This window comes from Alligator mississippiensis, chromosome 4 (assembly GCF_030867095.1).
Source record: "Alligator mississippiensis isolate rAllMis1 chromosome 4, rAllMis1, whole genome shotgun sequence".
Taxonomy (NCBI): domain Eukaryota; kingdom Metazoa; phylum Chordata; order Crocodylia; family Alligatoridae; genus Alligator; species Alligator mississippiensis.
The window spans coordinates 231,209,224-231,234,847 of NC_081827.1; the positions used below are offsets into that span (position 1 = coordinate 231,209,224).

General features: G+C 43.8%; 1 long non-coding RNA gene across 1 annotated transcript in view; it reads right to left on the bottom strand.

Annotated features, from left to right (window-relative positions):
* LOC132250408 (uncharacterized) overlaps positions 1–25,624 on the bottom strand; it is an 84,578-nt gene that overhangs the window by 13,404 nt on the left and 45,550 nt on the right. Inside the window, exon 2 of the long non-coding RNA XR_009462123.1 lies at positions 23,646–23,696. This is a non-coding gene — a long non-coding RNA (uncharacterized LOC132250408). The remainder of the gene's footprint in view (positions 1–23,645; positions 23,697–25,624) is intronic.

Genomic DNA, 25,624 nt, shown 5'->3' on the forward strand with positions numbered 1-25,624 from the left:
TCTCACTTGACTTTCTTATCCAACAGTATTCCAAATGTCAAGGCTTCTATTTACTGCCCTAAAAACAGACTGTGTCCCACAAAATCTATGGATTGCTGATAAGACAAGTAATATATGCAGATAATTCACAATAATTCTTGTTTTACAATGCAATCTTTCTTTAACTAACTTCAAGTATTGGGTAGTGTAAAACATGCTGAAATTGTAATTTTGAATGATCAAAATAAATTACATCTGATAGATTATGACTAATGCAGAACTAATTAAATAAAGAATAGAAATAGTAATAATGAATTAATAATAATGATTTAAATGAATTAAACAGAACAGACTAAACTGCTCTCATATGAAATGACTTCCATAGAAGCTGTGCATGCATGCAGTATCAGAGTTTGGCAAATAAATTGTGCCTTATTTTTAAGGACTGAATTTTAAATCTGAGTAGTATTTTAGACAGCACTTATAGACCTTAATAACATGCTATATTTACCAATGTTTATTTGAGTGTAAATATTATTTTCCCAGTCAACTAAATGGCCACTTAGTGCTGCAACGTACAAGAAAATTATGGAACTCACAACTGCAGAAGGGTAACAAATGATTCATAGAAGGGTTTGAGACCTAAAGATCAGAATACTGCCTTTTGTTTCAGAAGAAGATCAGGAAAACTGTTCTAAATCCTATATCTCTTGCTTCACTCTCATGCATTTACTAATTTTCACCTAGATTAGGAAGAATTCTACCCATCTCTTTTTCTCTTTCATAATACAATGATATTGTATTATGCAATATTCAACCTTATGTCATCATTATCGTCATCATATTTATCAATCAATTCCTTTTGTTTTTCTGAAATGCAGACAGAACAGCAAAAACTAGACTAATAATTACTCCCCACCCCAGTTTGTTCATTTCTAAATTCTCAGATTCTTTGAAAACTGACATATAGATGAAATAAAATAGGCTTGAATGTATAGAATTCTAGCATGGAAATCCAAATTTGCACATAATTTGCAATATGCATTTTGCTCCAGTGGCCTGTAACTTTGAAAATCCATTGTGATCTATCAGGCAAATCTTTCCTATTCTGCTGATTTACTAAGATAGCATGCCAAATGAGATCCAAATATTTGTCACTACTTCAATACATTATGGGTGAGATCCTGGCTGTGAAGTACCAATCAGTAGAAAAAACTGTGTTTTAGGCTAGGGATAAACATTCAAAAAGCCTGAGCCTGAATTGATTCAATCTTTGCAGGTTAAGCTAACATGGCTAGGCTAAATCACTTTGTAACAGTACAGACATCCCAGACATGCAAGCACATGCCTGAGTGGTTCAGGCTAGAAGCTGGGGAGCGCTAGGGCAGCCCTCCCTCCCCCCATAGGGCTAAGCTGAGATGGGCATGTCCAGGCCTCAGCAGGATTAGGGAGGGCCCCTTCCCTCCTTGATAACACAGCATTTATCAGCTCTGTTGTCAGCATTTATCACCCCACCAGAAAACAAACATCCTCTCTCATTAGTTCAAACTCTTCTTAAACAAAGAGGGAACTGACGGACATTACCAGCTGAGCCATTGATAAGCTGACGGTGCTGTCTGCCACAGCACAGACCATAGCCAGAATGTAGTCTGCTAGCTGATACTAAGGTGCTTGTGTAAGGCAGAGGGGACAGAGGATCCCTGCTTAGTAGGGAGTGGCAAGGGAATGGGGGAGAGCAGGAGGAAGCCAGTCAGATGCTGCTGTGCCTGTAAGTCTCTTCTGGAGCTGCAGCCACGGAGCAGAGGGGAGGGGCTAGCCCTGCTGTGGAGGAGAGAGCCCCACCCAGCCCAGAGACCATGTCAGGATACTGAGGGTGTCTGATTTAACTTAAAATAGCAAGGGGTCTGGGACAGACATTGCATAAATTGGTTTGAGCCAAATCAGTTAAGTCTGATACTGCATTCAACCAGGTTTATCTCAAACCGGTTTCAGCCATTTTCAAACTGGTTTATGTGCAATGAACATCTGTTCTGTTACAGGTTTGAACCAGTTTCTGATCACTTAAACCAGTTTATGTGTAATATCTGTCCCTAGCCTTAAAGGTGAAGCAGTATAGGGATAAATTGTGAATTACAAAAAGTCAAGCTAATTTAGACTTTGTAATGAATACTAAAACAAATCCAAATTTTCAGCTATATATAAAGGAGGAGAACAAGGAAAGAAGAGATGCCTCTCTGCAGAGAGGATGCAATAGTAATTAAAGATAATATACATATTGCCCCAAAACAATATGAATTTTTTATCTTGCATTTCAATAATGATGATGATGTAGCAGAATTGCAAATGGAAATGGAGCTATGGAAGTTATCACATATAAAGGTGAAGCAAAACTCAAAGATCTTGTGAACTCAAGCTATCACTCGGACACAATCTTCGTTCAGGGATTCCAAAAGAACTGGCACATGAAAGGAGATCCAATGGCAGGTATTTTAAATAAATGTATCAAGTTTTAACAATTTTTAAGGAAAAAATAAGACATGGAGATTAATGAAAAACTGGATAAAATGTTTGTAACAAAGATGTGAGGTATCATTAATACAGAGGAGGATCAAGATATTATGTATAAGGTGCTAAGTGACCTTAAGGATAGAACTATGCTGCTGAGAAGGACCTCCCCCCACCTGTAAGTGTGTCATTCCTTCTCCCTAGGTGCAGCACTTTGCACTTATCTTTGTTGAACTGCATCCTATTCTGTTCTGCTCACTTTTCCAATCTGTCCAGATCTGCCTGCATTCATTCCCTACCCTCCAGTGTGTTAATTTTACCCCATAATTTGGTGTCATATGCAAATTTGGACAGAGTGCTTTCCACACCCTCATCCAAGTCACTAATGAAGACATTGAACAGCACCGGTCCAAGGACTGAGCCTTGTGGGACTCCACTGCCCACATCTTTCCTGGCCGATACCTACCCGTCTACCACCACTCTCTCGGTGCAACCCCTAATCCAATTTGCCACCCACCTGACCATGTAATCATCTACACCACAGTCACTCATTTATATAAAAGAATATAATGAGATACCATATCAAAGGCCTTCTTAAAATCCAAGTAGCTGACATCCGCTTCGATCTCTGTGTCTAAGCATTTTGTAACCTGATCGTAAAAAGAAACAAGGTTAGCAGGCAGGATCTACCTGCTATGAATCTGTGCTGGTTGCCCTTTAGCATTGCTTTTCCCACTGGACTCCCACAAAAGTGATCCTTAATAATTTTTTCAAAGGTATTCCTGAGGATAGAGGTGAGACTAACCGGTCTATAGTTACCCAGATCCTACTTCCTCCCGTTCTTGAAAATAGTGACCACATTGGCCTTTTTCCAGTTCTCTGGGACCTGACCTGAGCCCCAAGAGCGCTCGAAGAGCCATGCCAATGGCTCTGCTATGACACCAGCTAATTTCTTCAGCATCCTTGGATGAAGATCATCCAGGCCTGCTGACTTAAACACATCCAGCCCCTCCAAGTGTCTCTTCACTAAGTTGGTGCTAACAGTTGGTGGGCTGGTTTCCCTGTTATGATCCAATTGAGAGATTTGTCCTGATCTGAGTTCAGGAATACAGAGGCAAAAAACTCATTGAAGAGCTCAGCTTTGTCCCCATTATCTGTCACTAATTGCCCTTGATTGTCTTGTAAGGAGCCTATGCTACCCTGTACCTTCTTTTTACTCCATATACACCTGAAGGACTTTTTGTTGTCTTTAATTTTTGTTGCCAGCCTCAGTTCCATTTCTGCTTTTGCCTTTCTGACTGCCCGCCTGCAAGTGTGGGCCAAGTAGGTATACTCTGCCTTGGTAGCTACCCCCTGCTTCCACAGCCTATATGCCTCTTTTTCTGTCCCAAGGCTTTCCTGGATTTCTCTGTTGAGTCAGGTTACCACGTGTCAGTAGATCCCCCACCAAATCATTCCCTGTAGCCAGGACCAAGTCCAGTAAGATGTTTCCCTTAGCAGGACCGTATACCTCCTGTGTTATGTGAATGTCCTGTTTGCAGGTCAAGATCCTACGTGAACGGTTGGATCTAGTTGACTGCTCCTCCCAGCAGCTGTCAGGGTAGTCTAGGTCACCCATGACACCCAAATCCCTTGACCGTACAGTCTCTGTGAGCTGTCTGGAGAATTCCATGTCCAACTCCTCCTGATGTGGTGGTCTGTAGTAAACCCCCACTACCAAGTCCCTTTCCCTCCAGCCCCCTTGCATTCTGACCCATAATACCTCAATTTGCCCTTCCTCTGATCACATCTTGATTATGGAAGATGTATATTGTTCCTTCACATAGAGAGAAAAATCCTTTTCTCCCTACTATATCTCATCTGTACAGCCTACAGCCCTCAATATTTACTGCCCAACCATGGGTAGGTTCCCACCAAGTTTCAGTTAACCGAATTAGATCGAAGTTTTCATTTGCAAGCAGGAATGTGAGTTCCTCCTGCTTGTTCCCCATGCTCCTAGCATTAGTATAGAGACATTTGACCCCCCGATGGGTGCCCTTGGTGCCCCCCTGTCCCAAAGCCCATTGGGCACCTTAGTACTGTACTTATGTGAGCTGTTCCAGTGCATGGCTCATGGTTTTTTGAGTTTAAACCTAGTTTAAAGCTCTGTGTAGGAGATCAGGCAACCTGTAAGAGAACAGATTTTATCTTTTGAAGAGAGATGAAAACCATCCCAACTCAGGGTGCTCCTTTTGTGGAAATGCAGGTCATGGTCGAAAAAGCCAAAACCCACTTGATGACACCAACTCTGGAGCCATAGGTTGACTTCTCTGATGCAGGCATTGTGATGCTGACCACAACCACTGACCAGGAGGGTTGATGAGAAAGCATTACAATAAAAATTGTGAAAACAAAAAAACCTAGATACTTTCAGATACAGCTCTATCCATTTAACTAAACCATCTAAGGTTTTATAGTAAATGGTAACTATAAGTAAAGTTACACATTACACTTAGACCATATTAAATCTGTGGAAAGGTAAGCAGTGTTAAAGTTAGAACATGCTGTGAACAGTCGCATGTTAACAATTAATACTGTTTCTTGCCTGCAAAGCTGTGATTTGCCAGCAGGGGACTGTTGAACTGGGATAAGGCTAGGAACTAGGGCTGGGTACAGACATTCATAGAGGTTAGAATAAAGTTAGAACAAGTTAAAAATGGCCACCCAAATATCTAAGGTAAATCAGGATGGGGGGGGGAGTAGTAGGGAGATTGAAAAGATTGGGGGGCCAAGCAGGCTCTGGAGAAGATCAGAGCTTCAGGCAGGGTCCTTGGGAAGAATTGGAGGGAGTACAGTTTGCAGCGGGGATTGGGAATATTGGAAGCAGGTAGCATCTTTGGTGGGGGATTGGAGGTCTGTGTGGTGGATTGGGGGGGTAGATGGTGTCTGTGGCAGATTAGGGGGGCAGGCAGTGTCCTCAGGGATGATTGGAAGGCTAGCAGAGTCTGCAGGGGCATTGGGGAATCAGGTATGGCAGGCAGACTCCATGGGGAAGGTTGAGGGGGAGGGGATTAATGTGGTCTGCAGAGAGATTGGGAGGGCAAATGGGGTCCATGGGCTTAGGGGCAGCAAGTGGCATATGCAGGAGGGATAAAGGAGATTAGGCGGGCAGAAAGCCCAGTGCCAGGGGGGTGAGTAGGAAAAGTCTAAACCTGGGGCTGGGGCTTGAGTCAGCAGCTAGGCTTTCCCAGCCTTGGGGCTGCACTGGAAACTGTACAGAAGTTTAGGACACTAAGATCAGTCTAAAAATGACTAACCCAATTTAAGTTAGACTACCTCATATGTAGGGTTAATTTAGATCAGGTTGACCATTTTTAGACTGATCTGACCTTCCTGGAGCTTCTGTACAGTTCATACTTAAATCAACCTAACTAAGGTTCCAAATGTAATGTCCACACCTGGGTCAAACTAAATTAGATTGGGTGGTTATTTTTAATGTGCAGAGTTAGCCCCCACCTGAAGTGGAGCAACTTTTATATTCTCAGAGGTCACTCTTCATGAGTTAATGAAAAGCTTTATGAGGATGCTCATGTTTTAAGTGTCCTTAGTATGGTCTAAGTGTAATGCATAACTGTACCTTACAATAGGAAGTGACTAGAATCAATGACCCAAGTGGACTATATTCCAGTCCTATGTTCCAAAAAGCAAGATGTATTCATATAATTTCAAAATGAAAATATTTTCCGTGTATTCATTTTGAAAAAATTAAAACAAAACAAGAAAGTTGAAATGAAAGCAGCAGCCATTCCATTTCAGAAAATTTTGAATAGACATATTTCCACATAGCACTGTTATTACTACAAAATATAACCGTATGACAGAAAGCTGTTCTACTGAACATTTTTTTAAGGCATTCCTTGGTGAGCACAAGTCAGTCCAGGGTCCCTCTGCATGTGTCCAGGAAGTTACAGGGGCTATTTGCCTCACCTCAGGTTAAGTTCTAATAGCAAAAGAAACACTGAATTCCACCTAGATTTGTACTGGCAAAGGTCTGTTTTCTTGCTTACATGTAATTTTACCGCATACCAGTAAACATTTAGTACAGCTTGTTGGAATTATTCTGTAGAAATGAGAAATTTTCTGAGAGAAAATGCCTTTTCGTAAATCTGAATTTCAATTTCCTAAAAACATGGGATTTCCTCTACTGGAGAGATAGAAAAGATAGTTCCAGAGGTGACTATTTGAAAGCATCTCATCAATTTCTCTTTCAGATAGCAAGCTGAAAAATTATGTCGTGTTTTCCCAAAATGTGCTTTTTCCATAAATCGCTTGCCATGGAAAAAATCATGTTTTTTTTACTTGTTGTCCTAATTCAGGATTTTTTTTTTCCAAAGAGACAAAAAAAATTCTGGGAAGATATTTTCATTTTCTAATCAGGCCATTATTTAGCATTATGACTACAGGTGTTTAGCCATTTCCATTCTCTTAATTTAAAAATATTCCACAAACATTCCTAAGTGATACAGAGCAGTGTTTGAGACTATGAACAGGCTTTTTCTTGTATAGAAATAGGCTGATCAGAAACTGAACCTTATTTAATTGTATAAAAATAAAAAACCCTCATAATTTCTTTCACATTTCTTATATGATAAATTTCATACCAAAGCACATAGGTAGTGGAAAGCCAGGGCTAATGGAGATTAGCTCCCCTCCTCCCCCCACTAATTTTGTGGTAGCCGGCAACAGAAGCAGCACCATGGTGTCACTGTCCTGCAGCACTCGGTGCCATACAGTGTGCATCCAGGCCACTGCCCCAGTGCATTGGGACCTGTAATGGCCCTGTGGGAGAGAGGTAGGGCTGGGGCAGGGGCAGGGGCTGCTCAGGCAGGGCATGGGACAGAGCTGCAGGAGGCTCATCCAGGAGGCACTGGAAGTGGTGGGGGTCACCTCCCCCAAATAATATTTATTCAGCACCCCCAAAATAATATTTTCTCCCACCATGGATGCCAAAGCAGGTCATAAATCCATGAAAATAAAAATAAACATAAAAATTGAAAGCATTACCACTTTAATTCTAAATATATTAATAATAATTTAAATTGTCTAAATGTTCCCAACTTTTGAATTTGCCATCTAGTAGCACAAAGCAATTCCATCTAGTGGGGTTTATTTTTCATTGAGCCACATACTGAAAGTCATTCAGAGAAACAGGACTGGAAGGGACTTACAGAGGTCATCAAGTGTGACCCCCTGTCTTGGGCAGGATCATCCCTACCCAAACTATCCCATAAACTCTACATAAGACTACCTTCAATCCTGACACAACATAGACCTACCACCCTAGACATCCCAGGTAAAGTAGGGGAACCACAGCAGCCAGTGTCCTGCAGAAGATAAAATGTTGTCAATATATGCTCGAGATGTCCCAGGTAGAGGGCCATGCCCTCTGCTATAGAGGAAAGCAACCACCCCCACAGTCTACAGCAATCTGACCATGGGGTAAAATTCTTTCCTGATGACTGGTCTAATCCTAATTCCTTTAGGTGACTGGCCTAACCCTAAGTGGAGGGGCAAGACACTCTAGCCAGGAATCTCTGGCTTTAGTCCAGCAGAAGAATCAGATAAAGTTGAAGTTGAAGTTCCCATTCTTAGCTGTAGCCAACACCCAATGCCTCTGGGAAGGCTTAAAAACACCCTGACACATATAGCAGAAAAGGCAGGGGGAGGGGGAACAAGAGCAACTAGCAAATCTCAGAAGCATGGCAAATACCCATGGTACAAAAAAAGCATAGCTATGCCTAGATCACCCCCAACCAATGGCTACCCAACCTCTTCTTGAACACCTCCAATGATGGAGAGTCCACACTCACTGCTTGTGATCAGCCTTTCCTCCTCTAGATGCTTGAAAATAGCCATCCTTAAGATATGCTCCAGTAGCTTTCCAGGTATTGAGGTGAGGCTAGCCAGTTTCTAGTTCTGCAGATCCTCTTCCTTACCTTTTTTTAAACACGGGAACTGCATTGGCCCTTTTCCATTCTTTTGGTACCTGTCCCATCTCCCACAACTTCATGAGCCCTTCATTGCCAAGGGCTTAGAGATCACCTCTGCCAGTTCCTTAAGGACCCTAGGATGAACCTCATTTGGCCCTGCTGACTTAAATTTATTCAGACTCAACAAAAGCTCTCTGATCATTTTTATCTTCTCCCTCAGCTTGCCCCCTTCCTTGTCGAGATAATCATTTTTAGGTTAGGTTTAGTGCAGGGGCGGGCAATTATTTTGGGTGGAGGGCCGCTTACCCAATTTGGGCAAGTTGTCAAGGGCTACATGGGTAGCCCCACCCCTTGACAGGTGCCCCGCCCCCTGGTCACCATCTTGGGACCAATGTCCCAGGGCCAGCACTGGTGGGGCCCAGAGCAGGGCGGGCTGGCAGGAGTCTGTAGAGCCGGGTTGGGCTGCACCAACAGGGAAAGGGGGGAGCTGGCTCGGCTCCATGGAGACCCTGTCAGCCAAGGCCGGGACTCTGTACCCCTGCCACCTGCTCTGGGCCCTGCTGCCACTGGCTCTGGGACACTGGTGTGGGCCCTGTGCCCCACCCAGCCCCACGGTACAGGTGGGGGGGCCGCGCACAGCCCTGAGCCCCTGCTCCCTGGCAGGGAAGGAGCTGGTGCGGAGTGTGGGTGAAAGCAGCCCCTCACCTGCCCCGTGGCCAGAGCTCCCTGCTGCAGCCACTCGCAGCCCGCACGGGGCTGTCCTGAGCAGGCACAGGCAGCCCCACACAGGCTGCAAATGGCTGCAGTGTGGGGCACCAGCCACAGGGTGGGCGAGGGGCTACTTTTCCTGTGGACTCAGCACCAGCTTGTAACCCAGCCCCACACAGGCTCCAGGCTCACCCATTGGGGCTGTGCCATGGTGGCAGTAGCTGTGGCCCCCCCGCTTGCTGTGCCGGGCAGCGTTTGCTGCTGCTGCTGCTGCCCCCCACCCAGAGCTCATGCAATGGGCAGCCCAAGGGCAGCGGTAGCAACCTCACCACAGCCTACCACCGTGTGAGCTCCAAGCAGGCAGCAGCAGCAAATGCTGCATAGCACAGCAAGCGGTGGGGCCACAGTTGCTGCCGCCGTGGTGCAGCCGCAATGGGTGAGCCCGGAGCCCATGCGGGGCCAGGTTACAAGCTGGTGCAAGTGGCCCCTCGCCCACCCTGTGACCGGCACTCTGCGCTGTAGCCACTCGCAGCCTACATGGGGCTGCCTGTGCCTGCTCAGGACAGCTCCACGTGGGCTACGAGCAGTTGCAGAAGGGAGCACTGGCCACGGGGTGGGTGAGGAGCTGCTTTTCCTCATGCTCCACACCAGCTCCTTCCCTGACCTCCTCCCCCCACCTGCCCCACTTACCTGAGCTTCCAGCACCAGGGCAGCCACATGGTCCCAGCAGCAGCTTCTGGCTAGGGGGGCGGGGCTGGGTGGGCCCTGCTGTTGCAGGAGCCCGCCAAGGATTCCCCTGGGTCCTACTGCCCCTGGTTCCTGTCATTTAAATAACTTCAAGACTCTCACCTCATTTAATCCTGGAAAACTTGTAAACAATTAATATCTTCCAATGGATTTACATGTTCCTTATAAATAAAATATATGAAGATACTGAATACATTTAAAGTTTTAATAATATAGAGGAATGAAGGACAGATACATTTTAATTTTCAAAAAAATTTTAGGGGCCCCATGGGCTGAATAGAATGTCCTCACAGGCTGTATTTTGCCCATCCCTGGTCTAGCAGCTTAAATTGTTTTTAAAAATGGAGGCAAAGTAGCTGTTAAGTAGTTCTGCCACCTTTGTATCTTTGGTTTGCAGTTCCCCCTGGCTTGTTAACAGAGAACCCACAGCTTCCTTGATCCTTCTTTTCTGGCCAAAACACTTATAGAATGTCTTCTTGTCCCTAATCTCCTTTGCCAAGTGCAGCTCATTCTTTACATTTTCCTTCCTGATTTTATTCCTGCAGGTTCTTGCTATTTCCTGGTATGCATCCTTGGTGACCTGCCCATTCTTCCATTGCTTATATGCTTTCCTTTTGCATTTGAGACATTTTAGAAGCTCCTTGTGCAGTCACATTGGTCTCTTGCCACACATCTTGTGTTTCCATCACGTCGGAAAAGTTTCTTGATGGGCTTCCAATACTTTGCCCCTTAGAAGCTCCCAGCCATCATGGGTTCCTTTATCCTTCAATCTTCAGTGCAATCAATCAACAAAGACTGTATTTAACACAGATAATTAGTGGTAATTGATACAGGCCAACCCTATCTTGCAGAGAATTATCCTGATAAAATAACTTCAGAACTCTCACCTTGTTTAATCCTGGAAAACTTGTAAACAATTAATATCTTCCAGTGGACTTACATGATCCTTATAAATAAAATATATGAAGACACTGAATGCATTTAAAGTCTTAATAATATGGGAGCTGGAGTTCCAGCACCAGGGATTGAAATTCCTGAAACCGTAAGCAAAAGAAAACCAAGGAAATGTACCCAAATATTCTAAAATACTAACTTGTCCATCATGAAAGATGTTTAGAGGAAAATGGCAGGAAATTAGATCCATGATGTCCTACTCTATAATATAGACATGTTAAGAATTACCTGATACCTGTTGCACCAGGTACCTTTGAAATCCAATGATAAGCCAGATAATTGATGCTATGTCTATATTTTGCACCTCAGAACCTGAGGATTGCAGTGGTCTAACATGAAGACAAATGCCGAGTCTATGGCTCATAGCTGACATAAATAATTAGCTTTTTAATTTATAAACAAGGCCATTTTTGCTAGATCTTTTTTACTGTGGCCCTTACTGGTGATATATTTTATTTAAAAGCATAATTTCTATGGCATATGATTCTATAGGACAAGTAATGTTCATAGTTAAAATAGGTACGTGCTTCAAAATGCAATATTGCTTTGAAGTACCCACTGTATCAAAGTTCTAAACTCTTGCAAAGTAGCTGCTTTTTCTTTCCCATTTACTGCATTTATTTTATCACAGCAAATGCCCCTAAATACATAGGCCACTAATATAACAACAGCATAATGAAATCCATCTGCCTTCACTTTATGCATGGCAGTCCAGATGACATACCGTATCTTGTAATCAGCTCAAAGATGAACCATTTCTTTTACTGCCTTTGTGATCAGTTTCACTATGTTGTTTCTTGGAGTGATCCTAATAAAGGCACTGTATGCCCTGCATTAGCTCTGAAATGAATACAGTTTATATGATTTAGAAGTCCAAGCCATGACACTGATTCCCGGAATTCTGTAGTGGAGAAGACAGAGCGATGGAAGAATAATGCCTCTTTTAGAGAAGAACATGGATTGTGAACTCTCAGATACTGTGCTTGGCGCTGTACAAGAGGAGGTGTGCAGAGGCTGTAGCAAGTTGGGGTCTCGAGGTGGCTGTGATGCCCTCTGATGGCTCCACAATCATGCCCCACTCTGCCCCTAGAATGCCTTCCCTTCTATCTCACCTGCCATGCCTTGATGCAATAATAAGATTAAAAGGGGGCTGCTCACAGGCCTTCATGTGGGCCCCAGTATAGCTGAACCCCCCACTAGGGTTTCCTGGCACCCTACTGGTCTACGCCTTCAGGTTCACCCTATGCTCTCAGTTTCAGCAGGCCCTCTTGGCCCCAGGCCCTTCGCTGGGCTTCTCTATACCCAGGATACTCACTGGGTCTCTTGACCATGCCACTGCAAAGCACCTACAGCCTTAAGGAATAATTGCATGGCTCCATTCCTCCCCTATACCATCCCCCAAGCCTCATGGATGTTTTTGTAATGTTGTTCTCCTGTTGGGGCTTTGGCCTTCTTGGCTGCTAGGCCTTCTATCCTGGGCCCATCTCAGCTAGGCCTTCTATCCTGGGTCCATTGTATTCAATCTGACTTTAAATCACCGGCTCAGGTCTAGCCCTTTTGGGCAATGGGACCCTGGTGCTCATCTGCCAGGCCCCTGGCCCCTGTCTAGCTCTGTGGCTCTGCTTTCTGCCCTGCTCTGGGCTCAACACTCATTAAGATCTTGAGCCGGCCCCTGGCAGGGCTCAAGGCGATCACATGCCCCTAGGACACTAACAGGGCTCCGTATACTGCCCCTTACCGTCCCATCCCAAACCACCAGTGCTAAACTGCAATCTAAACTATAAGCCCCCAGGCTATAACATAAACAGTCCCCTCCAAGCCCACCAAGATCAGCACACAATGAGAAACAGTCTTCTGCCCCTTTAAAAGCTTTCCCTCACCTGTTGCCAGGATAACCTCTCAGCCCTGGGTTATATCCTTGCAAGCTCCCTGAGTCTTGCCCAGGATCCACATGCAACACTGAAGTCTGTCTAGTGTTCCCTAATAGCTCTCTTGGGCAGGAGCTCCTACCCCTGTGGTTTGCTGGGCTAGACTAACTTGCTATCCCAAGCCTCACGCTTATATCCTCCCAGAGCCCTGTCTCCTTCCAGTCAGCAGACTACCCTGGGCTGCCAGCAGGTGCTTTCTAATTGGTCTCATTGTCCCACTGTCAAGGCAACCTGCTGCTGCTGCACCCTACCTGGCCTGCAGTGCTCCCTCACTTGGCTTCTCCTCTCTTAAAGGAACAGAGAGCCCCAGGCTCTCTGTTACACAGGCCCACACTTGCATTTGTCTACAAAGTCTGGAGTAGTGTGGGCCGACCTTCTCAGAAGATGTGCCCCAAGGGAAGCCTCACAGCCCCCTTCCCTAGTGATACTCTGATTCCCTTCCCATGCCCAATTTGTTACTCTGCTTTCTGCTCCTTGCTCTGTAGTCCCTGCCTGGCCTGTTGCTTTGCTTTCTGCTCCCTGTCCTATCTGTCACTGTGTTCCTGCTCCCTCCCCAATCTGCCATATAGAGGATAGAGAATGCTGATATAGAGGATGTCCATGACACTTATGGCACAAATGCCATGGGTTGGCCATCCCGAGTCTATACAGCCAGAGGTATAACTCTGCACCTGGGACAAACATGCAGCTACTAAGGCAGTGCCAGCTGCTTCATAGCCAATCACAGTGGGCATGTCTGTTTTTATGCCCTCCCCTTCATTCCCTGCCCCGCCCCTGCCGCAAGCAAAGGTGATGCCTGGGATTGCTGCCCAAGTCTCCCCTCCTCAGTTATGCTACTTTAGATGGATGCTGCTTTTGCACTGTTCTGAGCAAGGACTCAAACAGGGACAGAGGGAAATGCTAAGGGGCTCACACTATGGTATCCCATACTCAGAGCTGTATCTTAATGGCATTATTTATTTCTTAACAAGACTTAACCTGTAGTTTTGAAGCACTCTATGCCTTGCTTTTTGATTGGGTAGAGAGGAAACTCAGCCACTCTGGGCACATAAACTAGCTATATCTATTAGGCCTGTGCAAAGTGACTAACATTCAATTCAGATTCCAATTCAGCTGATTCAGGGGACAATGTTTTGATACAGTGATTTGAATCACTGTCCTGAATCAATTTGGCTGAATCTCTGAATCAAACAGGCCCAATCCCCTGCCTGCTCTCCCAGCCCCATCAGTGTCTACTCTGCCTGGCCCAGCATCCCAACTCTTTAAAAAAAAAAAGTCTCATACTCACAAGCTCCTGCCAGGCAGGGGATGATCCCTGCTGCACCACACTACCCCACATTGCGTGGGGGGGGGGGGGAGCTCTGCAACAAGCCCCCAGAGAGCAGCCAGTGAGTGCGGGGCTTATTTTTCTTTTTTTTAAGAGCCGGGATGCTGAGGCCAGGCAGGACAGCCATTGATGGTGCTGAGGGAGCAGGCAGGGGATAGGGCCTGGCGAGGGTCCCTCCATGGTCCCCTCCCCTTTCCTTCAGCACGGATTCCAGGTCCAGCTCCCTGCAGCAGTGAGCGGGGGCTGCCTGAATCTCTCTGAATTGATTCAGAGAGCTTTGAATTGATTCAGACCTTTTTATTTGTCTCCTGATTCAATTCAGATTCAGAGATTTGGCTGCTGATTTAGGCCAAATCTCCGAATTGAATCAGCACCCAAAGCTTCAACAGCCCTAATATCCATTGGATGCCCATTCCCTGTCCTACCTTTTGCCTTCTGCTCATTCCACTCCCAGTCAGCAAAACTGTGGCATGCCTTAGACAGAAATGGGGCCATTTTCCACAGTTAGCACAAGAAATCAGTCCATTACAAAGTTGACACACACTGCTGTAAAAATTTAAACATTAAATCTGAAATGCAAGTACAAAGCACATTGAGCTTTTCTTGAAAATGAGATACTAGCTACTTTGTCATAGCATTTTTTGTACAGTTGCATACATGTTCTTAATGTTGTAGCTTTTTTCCTAAATTATATAAAAGACCCCAAACAAACTGCAGTCCAATGATTTGCTGATCATTGATGGAAAACATTCATTGCTTGCCTTTAGAGAACCAATATGCTGAAAAATAGTTACATTATGCTGTCTTTAAAGAGATGCTGAAGCTTTTATAGATGTTCCTACTAGGATTCATTTACAAGAACTGTATTTTGGAAGGTTTTAACAATGTGATTATAGATAAACTCTATGGCTGAACTGGGAACACCTGTCTTGGCTGCCTCCACATCTTTTGTTGGCCCAAAGTTCCCTAGAGAAGAGTAGCTGAAGTTGGATAAGTAACATTTTGTAAGTTTGAAGTTTGGTAATGAGGAAAGATAGAATTGCTTTAGCCTGCCTGAAAGTGCAAATTTGAATGCTCTGAGCACTGAGGGTACAAAAGGAAATGTAATTGTTTTGTGGATGAGGCCCTGGGGTTTCCAGTTCAACTAAGCCTCTGCAACTGGAACAGAAATCCCAACAATGGGGTAGCTCTATGCTTCTTCTATGAAATCTGATGCTCTGTTGCTTTGAAATAATGCAAAACACCCCGTGTCCTTGTATTATGTAATCTCTAGCCATAAAATTCCAAACTTGGCTTATATTTGAATTTTGCCCAGGAGGGTCATGTTATTCTTTCTAAAAGTAATAACAATTATTTAAATATAATTGTATTAAGCTTGAACTTACTCCTATTTAATTATCAGAGGAGGTTACTTTCAAATCTCTGCCCAAATATATATATTTTTTTTACATTATCTGCTTTCAGTAAACTAAAATCTAGTCCAGCCCAACACTACTTACACGGCATACTCCATGTAATATAAGCTTCTTGGTAGCCCAATTTTTGTACCCATCAAAACTGCATCTTATGAGAAAATAAAGAATTAAGAAAGTGTCATTTATCCAGTTAAGACTGTATTGATTTCAATTTAAGCCCCTTCCTCTTTATAAAATTAATTGTACATCCCTAGTTTCAAAGCCATGCTTGTGCCCAGGGGAAGGATGATGTGAAAGGGATATACAAATCTACTTGGATAATTGTAAGAAATGCCATTCTAGTCAGCCTGTGACACAATTCATGTTCTTATCATACAAGACCAAATGGTGTCATTTTAGTCACTGATCTGCATGGAAGATGCACAATGCTTCAGGGTCACTTTGGTCTTGATTCAGCAAGTACACATTTGACTTAGTAATCAGTGGGATAATCTCAGTGCTAAACCACACTATTTTGAAGTAACAGGGAGTTTTACCAATGTCTTTAGTAGTCTTTGGATCAGTTTTATTTCCAACAGTTATGCGTGTATATCTATGCAGGATCTGGGCATTCACTGCCAAAGCATCCATTCTACCCCAACGGCAAATTTAGATGTCTAACCTTGTCATTATATATCAAATACAGAAATTTGAATTGTTAATGTTTCTACAAATGAGCTGGAGTATCTTTCAAATGTAACAGAAAATAGGAGCCTCACCACTATCACAAGTTTCATGGTAGAATAATGGTAGGGTTTCCCCCACTTTTTCAAATCAAATCTTGATCAATTAATTCTTATTCTCTCTCTCTCAGTGTCATATAGATATTACCAATTACACGGTCACTGGGCATGCCTACATGTGCTATTAATGCAGTATTGGCTTACTGCACCTATATCGCTGCACCTGACAGAGCTCTTCTGGCCCAGTGCTCATCAGGACACATACCTGCCAGTGAGACCCATGCCCAATGGGTTCTCCCCACACAGCAATAAGGCACTGGCTGGGCGGGGATTCCCACACTTACGTAGATGCTGACCAGGAGCAAATTTGGATCCACAGGATACACAGGGGATGGAGGAGTTCTCTGCCCCCAATCCTGGTGCTGCTCAGCTCTTGGCTACCCCTAGAAGCCAGGAAGCAGAAATGAATCAGTGCTAGGACAGAGTCACTCTCTGCTGCACCCTCCCCCCAGCCATCCTGGAACTCCATGGTTCCTGACTCCCCACAGGAGCCTGGAGCCGAGTAGCACCAAGACTGGGGAGCTCTCTGCTTCCCTGCTCAGCTGGGGGTTTGCTGGTAGCTGTTCCATTTGTGGGGCACCTGCTGGCAAGCCTCCTGCTGGGTGGTGATTCCCCACCCAGCCAGGGGTGGGTTGGCAGCTGCCCAAGAAGCAGGACAGATTCCAGCCAGGCCCCTACTGGGTAGGGAATCTCCATCTGGCAGGGGGCACACTAGCAGCTACCACACAAATGAGATAGCTCCTGGCAAAGCCCCATCTAATTGGGAAAGTGGAGAGATCCACAATACCAGTGCTGCTTGGCTCCAGGCTTATTTGGGGAGCCAGGAACCATTCAGTCCTGTGATGGGAAAGAAAGATAGTGACCTGTCCTGGTGCTGACCAGCTTCTGGGGATCAGAGCACCAGGATTGAGGACAGAGAATTCCCCCATCCTCTATGGACCCTGCTGATGTGGCTGACCAAAAGCAAATTTGCTCCCAGTCAGTATCTACAGGAGTGCCACTACACAGTAACTCCTGTGCAGTTAATCTAGTACCTGTATTTACAGGTAGTCTTTTGCTTTGTGCTCCCAGTTGCAGGTCACAGACCTAGGAGGGAAGGATGCATCAAAGAAGTGAACGATGACTCTGGCAGTGGTGATACTGAGAGGGCTTTGGTTTCTTCAACCACAGCACATACTTCAGGGACAAAGGACTCCTGGGAAGGGACAGCATCCACCTCAAGTGGAGGGGTAAATCCCTGTTCTTGGCCAAGATGGCTGATCTTCTAGATAGGGCTTTAAACTAAGATCACTGGGGGAAGGGGAAACATTGACTGGAGCATGCCCGGGGACTGGCACATAATTACTCTCTGAAGTTGGGGACAGTAGGAGAGCCATTCTTGCAAGAGCTGAGGGTTCTCCCTCAGCATGACAGGGAATCAAGGGTCTCAACTGGAGTACTTGGGTGCCTGTACACTAATGTCAGAAGCATGGAGAACAAGCAGAAGGAGATAGTCCTCCTACTCTCCAGTGGACATTACAATCTAGTAGGGAGTACAGAGTCCTGGTGGGACTCCTCACATGATTGGAACATAGCCATAAAGGGCTACTTCCTGCACAGAAGGGACTGAGTAGCAAGCAAAGGTGGAGGTTTAGCTCTCTATGTGAGGGAGCAGTACACCTCTTTGGAGGCCAACATTGGCTCCAAAGAAGAGCGGCTCAAAACCCTCTGGGTCAAACTACAGGGTGGGGGAAGGGTGACACAGTGAGAGAGACCTAACTGTTGGTGTATACTACAAACCAGCAAACCAGGGGGAGGAGCTCAATCTGGAGTTCTCTCGAGAACTGGCAGAGGCCACACACACATAGGACATGGTCATCATGAATGACTTCAAATACTCAGACATCTCTTGGGATGAACACTCAGCTAAGTTGGATGAGTTGTGTTGCTTCCTGACCTGTATCAAATGGCTCTACCTGACTCAGGAAATGCATGGGCCAGCCAGGGATAATGCTCTCCTAGACATGGTCTTGGCCAAAGGAAATGATCTTGTGAGTGACTTGAATATAGAGGGTAGCCTGGGCAACATTGGCCATGAAACCATCACATTCATTGCCCATCACAAGGCAGGAAAATCCGCTAGCAGGGTCAATGGTTTAGACTTCAAAAAAGTGAATATGAAAAGGCTCAGGGCAATAGTAGAGGAAGGGCTATGGGACCCAGGTCCAAAGGTGGAAGGAGTACATGAAGAGTGGTCATTCCTTAAGGACAGTATCCTCAAAACACAAAAGAAGTCCATACCTATGCAGAGGAAAGGTAGCAGAAGGACTGGGAAGCCCACTTAGCTTAACAGGTCCTCTTGAAAAAGAAGAAAAAAACATACAAACAATGGAAGCTTGGGACAGTCCGCAAGGAAGACTATACAACAATGGCCTGCGCTTGTAGGGAGCAGATTAAAAAGGCTAAGTCAGCGACTAAATTTAAACTAGCAACAGGAATCATGGACAATAAAAATTTCTTCTATAAGATTGTAGGGAACAGGAGAAAAACAAATGGAAGTATAGGACCATTGCTTAACTCAGGGCAGCTAGTTACTGACACTCATGAGAAAACTGAACTCCTGAATGACTGCTTTGGTATTTCACCAGACTAAAGGGAAAATCATACTAGATATGGTTCAGAATGGGCATGGTGGGAATGACCGCCTTCCTACTGTTGACATTGAGCTAGTGCATGATCAGTTAGAAAAGTTAGACATTTATAAGTCAGCAGGACCAGATGAACTTCATCCAATGGTGCCGAAGAAGCTGGCCAAAGTCATTGCAGGACCTCTGGTGAAACACTTCCAAAACTTGTGATGCTCAAGGGAGGTCTCTAAAGACTGGAAGAGGGCCAATGTTGTGCCCATCTTCAAGAAAGGGAGGAGAGAGGACCTGGGCAACTATAGGCCAATAGTCTAACTTCTATCCCATGGAAAATCCTGGAAAAATTAATCAAGGAGTCTATGTCCAATATGCTTCAAGAAAGTAGGATTCTGAATGACAGCCAACATGGCTTCGTTGCAGGCTGGTCTTGTTTTACCAATCTCATCTCCTTCTATGACCAGGTAACTCACCACCCGGATAAAAGAGCGGAGGTCAACATTGTATACCTAGACTTCCAAAAGGCCTTTGATCTGGTATCCCATTATGTTCTCATAGGAAAATTGGAGGATTGTGGGCTTAACTGCTCAACAGTCAGGTGGATAGGAAGTTGGCTACAGGGTAGGACCCAGAGAGTTTACCTTCAAGAGGAAATTGGATGGTCAGCTTGCTGGGGTCACCTGACCCCAGTTGTCTTTCCTGCCTAGTGCAGGGGGGCTGAACCTGATGATCTTACGAAGTCCCTTCCAGCCCCTTACAATCTTTGAATCTACTAATCTATGAGGGCAGAGAGACTATTAAGGAGCTGTCCTAACAAGTTTTTGTTGTAGCTGTCTGCAGAGTGACATGTTGGGAGACAGACATTACTACAACTGCGTCAATGTGAGCCACAAGAACACCAGAAGCAAACAGGACCTATTGTTACTAGAAGGCCCAGAACAAGCTGAAACCAATCAGAGACAGTTATAATCTGACTATATGAATCCTCCTCAGATCAAGGCACAGCAGTTGTACAAATTTAGCTGTCAGCTCAGCAAGCTACAAACAACAGACAGATATCCCAATTTCCACAAACAACACAGGTGCCCGCAGTTATGAACCTGTTTCTTTACCAAATGAATACTGTAGAGTGCCTTCAACAGCTTCATGTGCACTCTCCTGTTCCTGATAAATGCTATGAGTGCAATAATTCTAATATAATAAAGGGTTTAGTCCATCTGTCTGTCTTTCCGTAATGTTCTTGTAGCACTCTAAGTGGTTACTGAAACAACCAATCAGAGTGCTCCAAGGGCATTATGGACAGGAGGCGGTGGCAGCAGCTGCACGATGGAGGGCTGCCATGATGGCAGAAATGGAAGGGTCAGCATGGGAGGGTGAGGCTTATGCCAATGGCCTCGCCCACCCTAATGCCCCCGTCCTGCTCCTTGGAGGCAGTGGCAGCGGTGCGGGGTGCTGGCAGAGGAGGATGAAGGGGATGGTGGGGCAAGCTTCCCCCAACTACCTGGGAGGCAGCAGCAGTGGTGGCGCAAGGTTGGTAAGGGTTAGCAAGCTTCTACCCTCATTGCCCCACCCCACATCACATTCCCCCACCCCACAGCATTCTTGATAGGCAATTCACTAGTAGTACATAACATCTCTTTGAACCTCACATGTTTTTGTGGCTTTGTTAGGGTTTGACTTTTCTAGTGTCATGCTGCTCACATTGAATTGCAACGGGAAGATGTGTGATCCTGCTACAATTTTGTTTCTATAAAATCGTGCAACTTAGAATACACATTTTTTTCTCTCCCATTGTATATCATGATGTCTCATTCATTAATCTATGTGCATTATATATTTATACAGAAGAAAGGATATGGGTAACTACACATACATCTGCTTCAGCATAAATGGAATACGCCTATTTTGAAGTGACTTGAGTTAATGGGAAGTGCATGCTTATAATTCAGAGTCCATCAAAATGAGCTGATACTCAGGAAGGAACATATAAAAATCTGGTTTTGCATCATACCTAATGGTACAAGACAAGGAACTGATCTTATTTTTTCTCTCTCATATCTGTGTCATAGTTTAGCTCTTCAAATAAAATTTCCTTGGTCAGTTACATAAGAAATCAGTAGTAACCATGTATAGTATCAGAAAATATTTTAGCTTGATTCACTAAAAAAAAGATTTGTTCTTATGCATGTTCTCCTCAATATCTTTTCATCCTGAGAATTACTACACCGTCTTCTGTGTCTCTTTAATTTTACAGAAGAAAAGAAATACCTGAAGGAAAAAAAACCCCCCACATATCTAACCTCAGTGAAAAGATCTTTTTTTTTTGCAGTGTAACATATCATCACTTGAAGTTTGCTTTTCCAGCATTATTTGTTTAATAGAAATATTTTCCATACCACCTGGTTCTGGCAGAAAGTCAAAATTTGCATTTATATGAGGTAGTTTATCAAATATAACATACAGAAGTCTGTTAAGTACACATTGCATTTTGTTTGTGAGAAAATCTGTTTGTATTTAATGTAGTTTTTAAATTAACCTTAATGAAAGCTTCTGAAAATTGTTGTTCCAAGCATTTGAAATATGCAACAAGAACTAGTGGAAGACATAAACATGTTTTCCATTATATGTTATCAGATAGCCCAAAATTACTACAAAGAAGAATGTGGGACTATGTTAAATTAGAAAGATAAGCAAGCATTTAGTTAAAAAGCAAAGGTCTTTAGAAGAGTAAAGCATCTGACAGTTAACCCCAACATCTTATAATCTCCTACTAGGAATAGTTTTGTACTTTCAGACTACAGTAGGGTGTTAGAACCACATACATAAAGACATGAAAAATTAAGGTATTTTCACAGCATCCTCATGGTTGACTTTGTTTTACCCCAGAGTCAGACCATTTTTAAGAAATAAGAAAACACCAACCTATAGTTAAACTATGGGTAGAGAGCTAACAGAAAGACAGTGTACTCCTTAAGCCCTGTGTTCTCATGGCAAAAGTCGATTTTACCCATAATACCTTCAGTTATGAATCTAGAGCTTCCTGCTTCTCATTAGCTGGTTGCTGTCAGTCTTTTTTGTATCTTAATCACACTATGGGTCATAATCTGCTGTCATTTTTATCTGTGTGACTACTACAGTCACTAAGAATGCAACCAAGTGAGTGAAAACAAAATTCTGGCACGTCTATCTTTCCTTCTTTTTCCTTGCATCTCCAAGCGTGTTTATGGTAAAGACTAAAAGCAGGCTGCAGAAAGATTGCCAAATGAGGACAGATAGCTATAGGACATCTAGAATATCATGTGATCCCTTCAACTACTGAACTTTTTATTTCCTAGGTACTTCACTCATTGCCATCACAATTAAAACAATAATTTAAATAATGAACAGAAAATCTCACTGGTAATTATCAAGCAAGGGGGTAAAAAACCTTTGGCACAAGAATTTGTTTCAGTATTCTGGTAACCTCCTTGCATAAAGTCTTTGGTAAAGATCAGGCTTTAATCAGTCTTTTTTTTTTCTGGAAACTGTTGCTTCCCAACACTCTCTGGCACTTTCCCAGTTGTTGAATAGCATTCCCACAGTCAGTGAAACTTCTATGTAGGGAGCAGCTGTTGTGGAACACAGGAAAATCTAAGAAGAAACTATTCTCTCCTGTGCCATTATTTTGCAGCTCTGTGAGATCTGAAAAAGGACAGTTACTGACACCTCAGACTGAGATTTGCTCAACCTCCTTGATCTCTTTTGAAAATCCCAGTGTATTAGATCACATTTTCCACACTTGTTTGACAAAACAAGGCACCTAGGAGTAAAATCCATTCCTGTACAAAGGGTAATGGACATTGGTTATGCGCCACGATTTTGAAGACTTTGCTGGGGCCCCTTTTCAAGCTGTCCCAAACCTCATCAAATCTTGTGGGGATTATGTGGTGTCGGAAAGATTTTCTTGTGTTTGTTGTACTGATATGGCATGTGCAGTCTAGGTGAAAAGCCCATGTTATGATGTATCCATTTACGTTGCTTCTGTCACTGTATAGATTATGTCATGCTGTCTGTATATATCTTTATGATTTTGGACATGATTTAGTCAAAGGAACTTGCATACTTAAGGAAAAGAGTAGGCTTATGTGAACACTGAAAATGTTCATGTAGTTTATGAGATTGTGTTTTCAAACTGAGTGCCTTTATTGGTTACAGCTGATTAAAATTTGAAATTTCAGGTCCACTGGAAATTCTGAAATTTTGTAAGGAAAAAATGTTTTTGATTATTTAGCAATTGTTTTTAAATTTCCTCTTGGAGAGTAAAACTCATTTGGAAATAACTAATATTTTTCATTTGGAAAATTCTGAAATTAAACAACCCAAGAGATGAAACTCCAAAGCTTCAGTTTCCACCAATTTCAGCTTGAAGGGACGAGCTGGGGTAAAAACAACTGAAGAAGAGTTTGAGGATATCTCCCAGAAGTTAGGGAGCTCTCAGACACAGAACAGAGCTGAAAGACCCAATCATTTCACAAATAATATGAGTAGGAAAGTTCCCTTAGACGGAGTCTAAAAGAGTAACTAGATAGGATTATTCTTCTAGGAATCACAGAACTGGTAAAGGACTTGTGCACTCCTTAAAACACTTTTCTTGTGCATAAGCCATAAATTTAAGAAATAAATATATAAATAAATATGTAACATGGAAACATATGTAACATGGAGATTTACCTGATGTCAGATATTTTTCTATGTTGGATGTATCATCAGGTGCAGATGGCCCTGGAAAAAAATGGATATGAGGTATGACTTCTGTTTATCAGAGTGATTATGCTCATCAGCAAAGATATTTTGATACCAAACATGTGACTAAGGTCTACACCAATGATATTTCAAACCATGGAAAAGCCACAGAAACCATAATCACAGGTCTGAGCACCTTTAGAGAGCACCAGTTGCTCAGCTGAAGTTAAATAAACAAAAATTAAATTCCATGTAAGGGAAATAATATGTATGTGAGCCAGAAATTAACAGAGTAAGGTACACAGATAGATCACAGTGAGGTTGAGGCCATCACCAACATGCCTCTCCAACAAATAAGGGGTAAAAGATTCCATGGAATGGTGACCTTTGTAGGAAAATGTGCATTTACTGTATATGCTCAAATAACCAAGTCCAGTGAGACAAACTCTGGGGTGAGGCATTATTATATATGGCAATTTTATTTTGAAAAAAGTAACAAACCCTGTCTATTCACAGGTGAACAGTGGATTATGACTGCCAGAATAACAGCTCAGAGACTAGGTATAAGCAGTCAAAAAGTCCAAGGCTGAATTGATTCAGTCTTTGCAAATTAGTCTAAACTACACAGATTAAATTGAAACAGAAACGAACAGACATTTACCTTTGATTCAAGAGATACAGCCACAGGTCTACAGTGATTCAGGCCAGAAGCTGGGGGGGAGGAGGTGGGGGGGCACTAGAGCATGGCTCTCTGCCTGTGAGTTCACTTCTTCTTCCTGCTGCCCCTGAGGTCTAGGGGATTTGCAGTCCAGAATTACAGCAGCCCAACTCTGCAGGGTTGCTTATCACTTCCTCTTTCTGCTTCCAGGTGCCTCTGGGATTTGTAGTCCACAGTCACAGCCAGCAGTAAGTTTGAGTGGGGCAAGGGGTATATAACCCCCCTTTCCCCCCACCCCAGCCAGGGTTTGCCTGGGCAGGGTGGGCAGTCTCCCCCTGTAGATTGAGCTGCATCCCCAGCTGGACTTGTTTCCCCCACTCCTTTGTCAGCCAGCCCTCACTGTCCCAGCTAGGGAGCTGAGGGGAGGGGCCATCCCTACTCTCTGGAGCAGACAGCATAACCCAGCCCAGGGCTGGAAAGCATGCTGGGATGCTGTGGGACTGTGATTTACCTTGAACCAGGAAGGTGTCTGGGACAGAAGTTTCATAAACCAGTTTGACCCAAATCAATTAAGTCTGATACTACATTCAACCGGGTTTATCTTAAACCAGTTTCAGTCATTTTGAAACTGGTTTATGTGCACTGAGCTTCTGTTCTATTACAAATGTAAACCAGTTTCTGATTACTTAAGCTGGTTTCTGTGCAACTTCAGTCCCTAGCCAGAATGAGAACTTGACAGAAGTACATAAGGCATTTAGAGCGGTGTGTCTGGCACAGCATGTCCCCACCTCTTGTGCTTAGCCTCTGTTCCTAAGTTGGTGATGGGTGAGTCATTAATCCTAGATAGGGTTTTGATTAAATGCAATAGGATTGTGATCCAAAAGATGTTACAAGAAAATATGTTAAAGGAAATAAATGAAGGTCATTAGACTGAAAAAGTTACAAGAAGGGCTGGGGACAAATACTGGTTTCAGATTAACTGAGGAAAAATCCAGGGATTTTTTTCACATGGCAAAAATACTGGAAAAGTGAAGCAAAAGAGCCCAGGTTGGTGACAAAGAAAATATCAACTGCCTGGAGCAAGGTAGGCATAGATTTGTTTAGTATTCCTGGGAAAGTCTGAGATATTTGTTTTAGGCTATTATTCTCACTTACTAAGATACTCTAAGTTAGGGCTCTCAAAACTAAACAGCAGACCATCCATGCCAGGAACCTTGAAGCCCTGAGAACCTCAAACCAGGGTTTTCAGGCTCCAAGGAAGCAAGAATTTGACAGCCATGAAAGCTTTAGGAAACCCTGATCTAGCCAA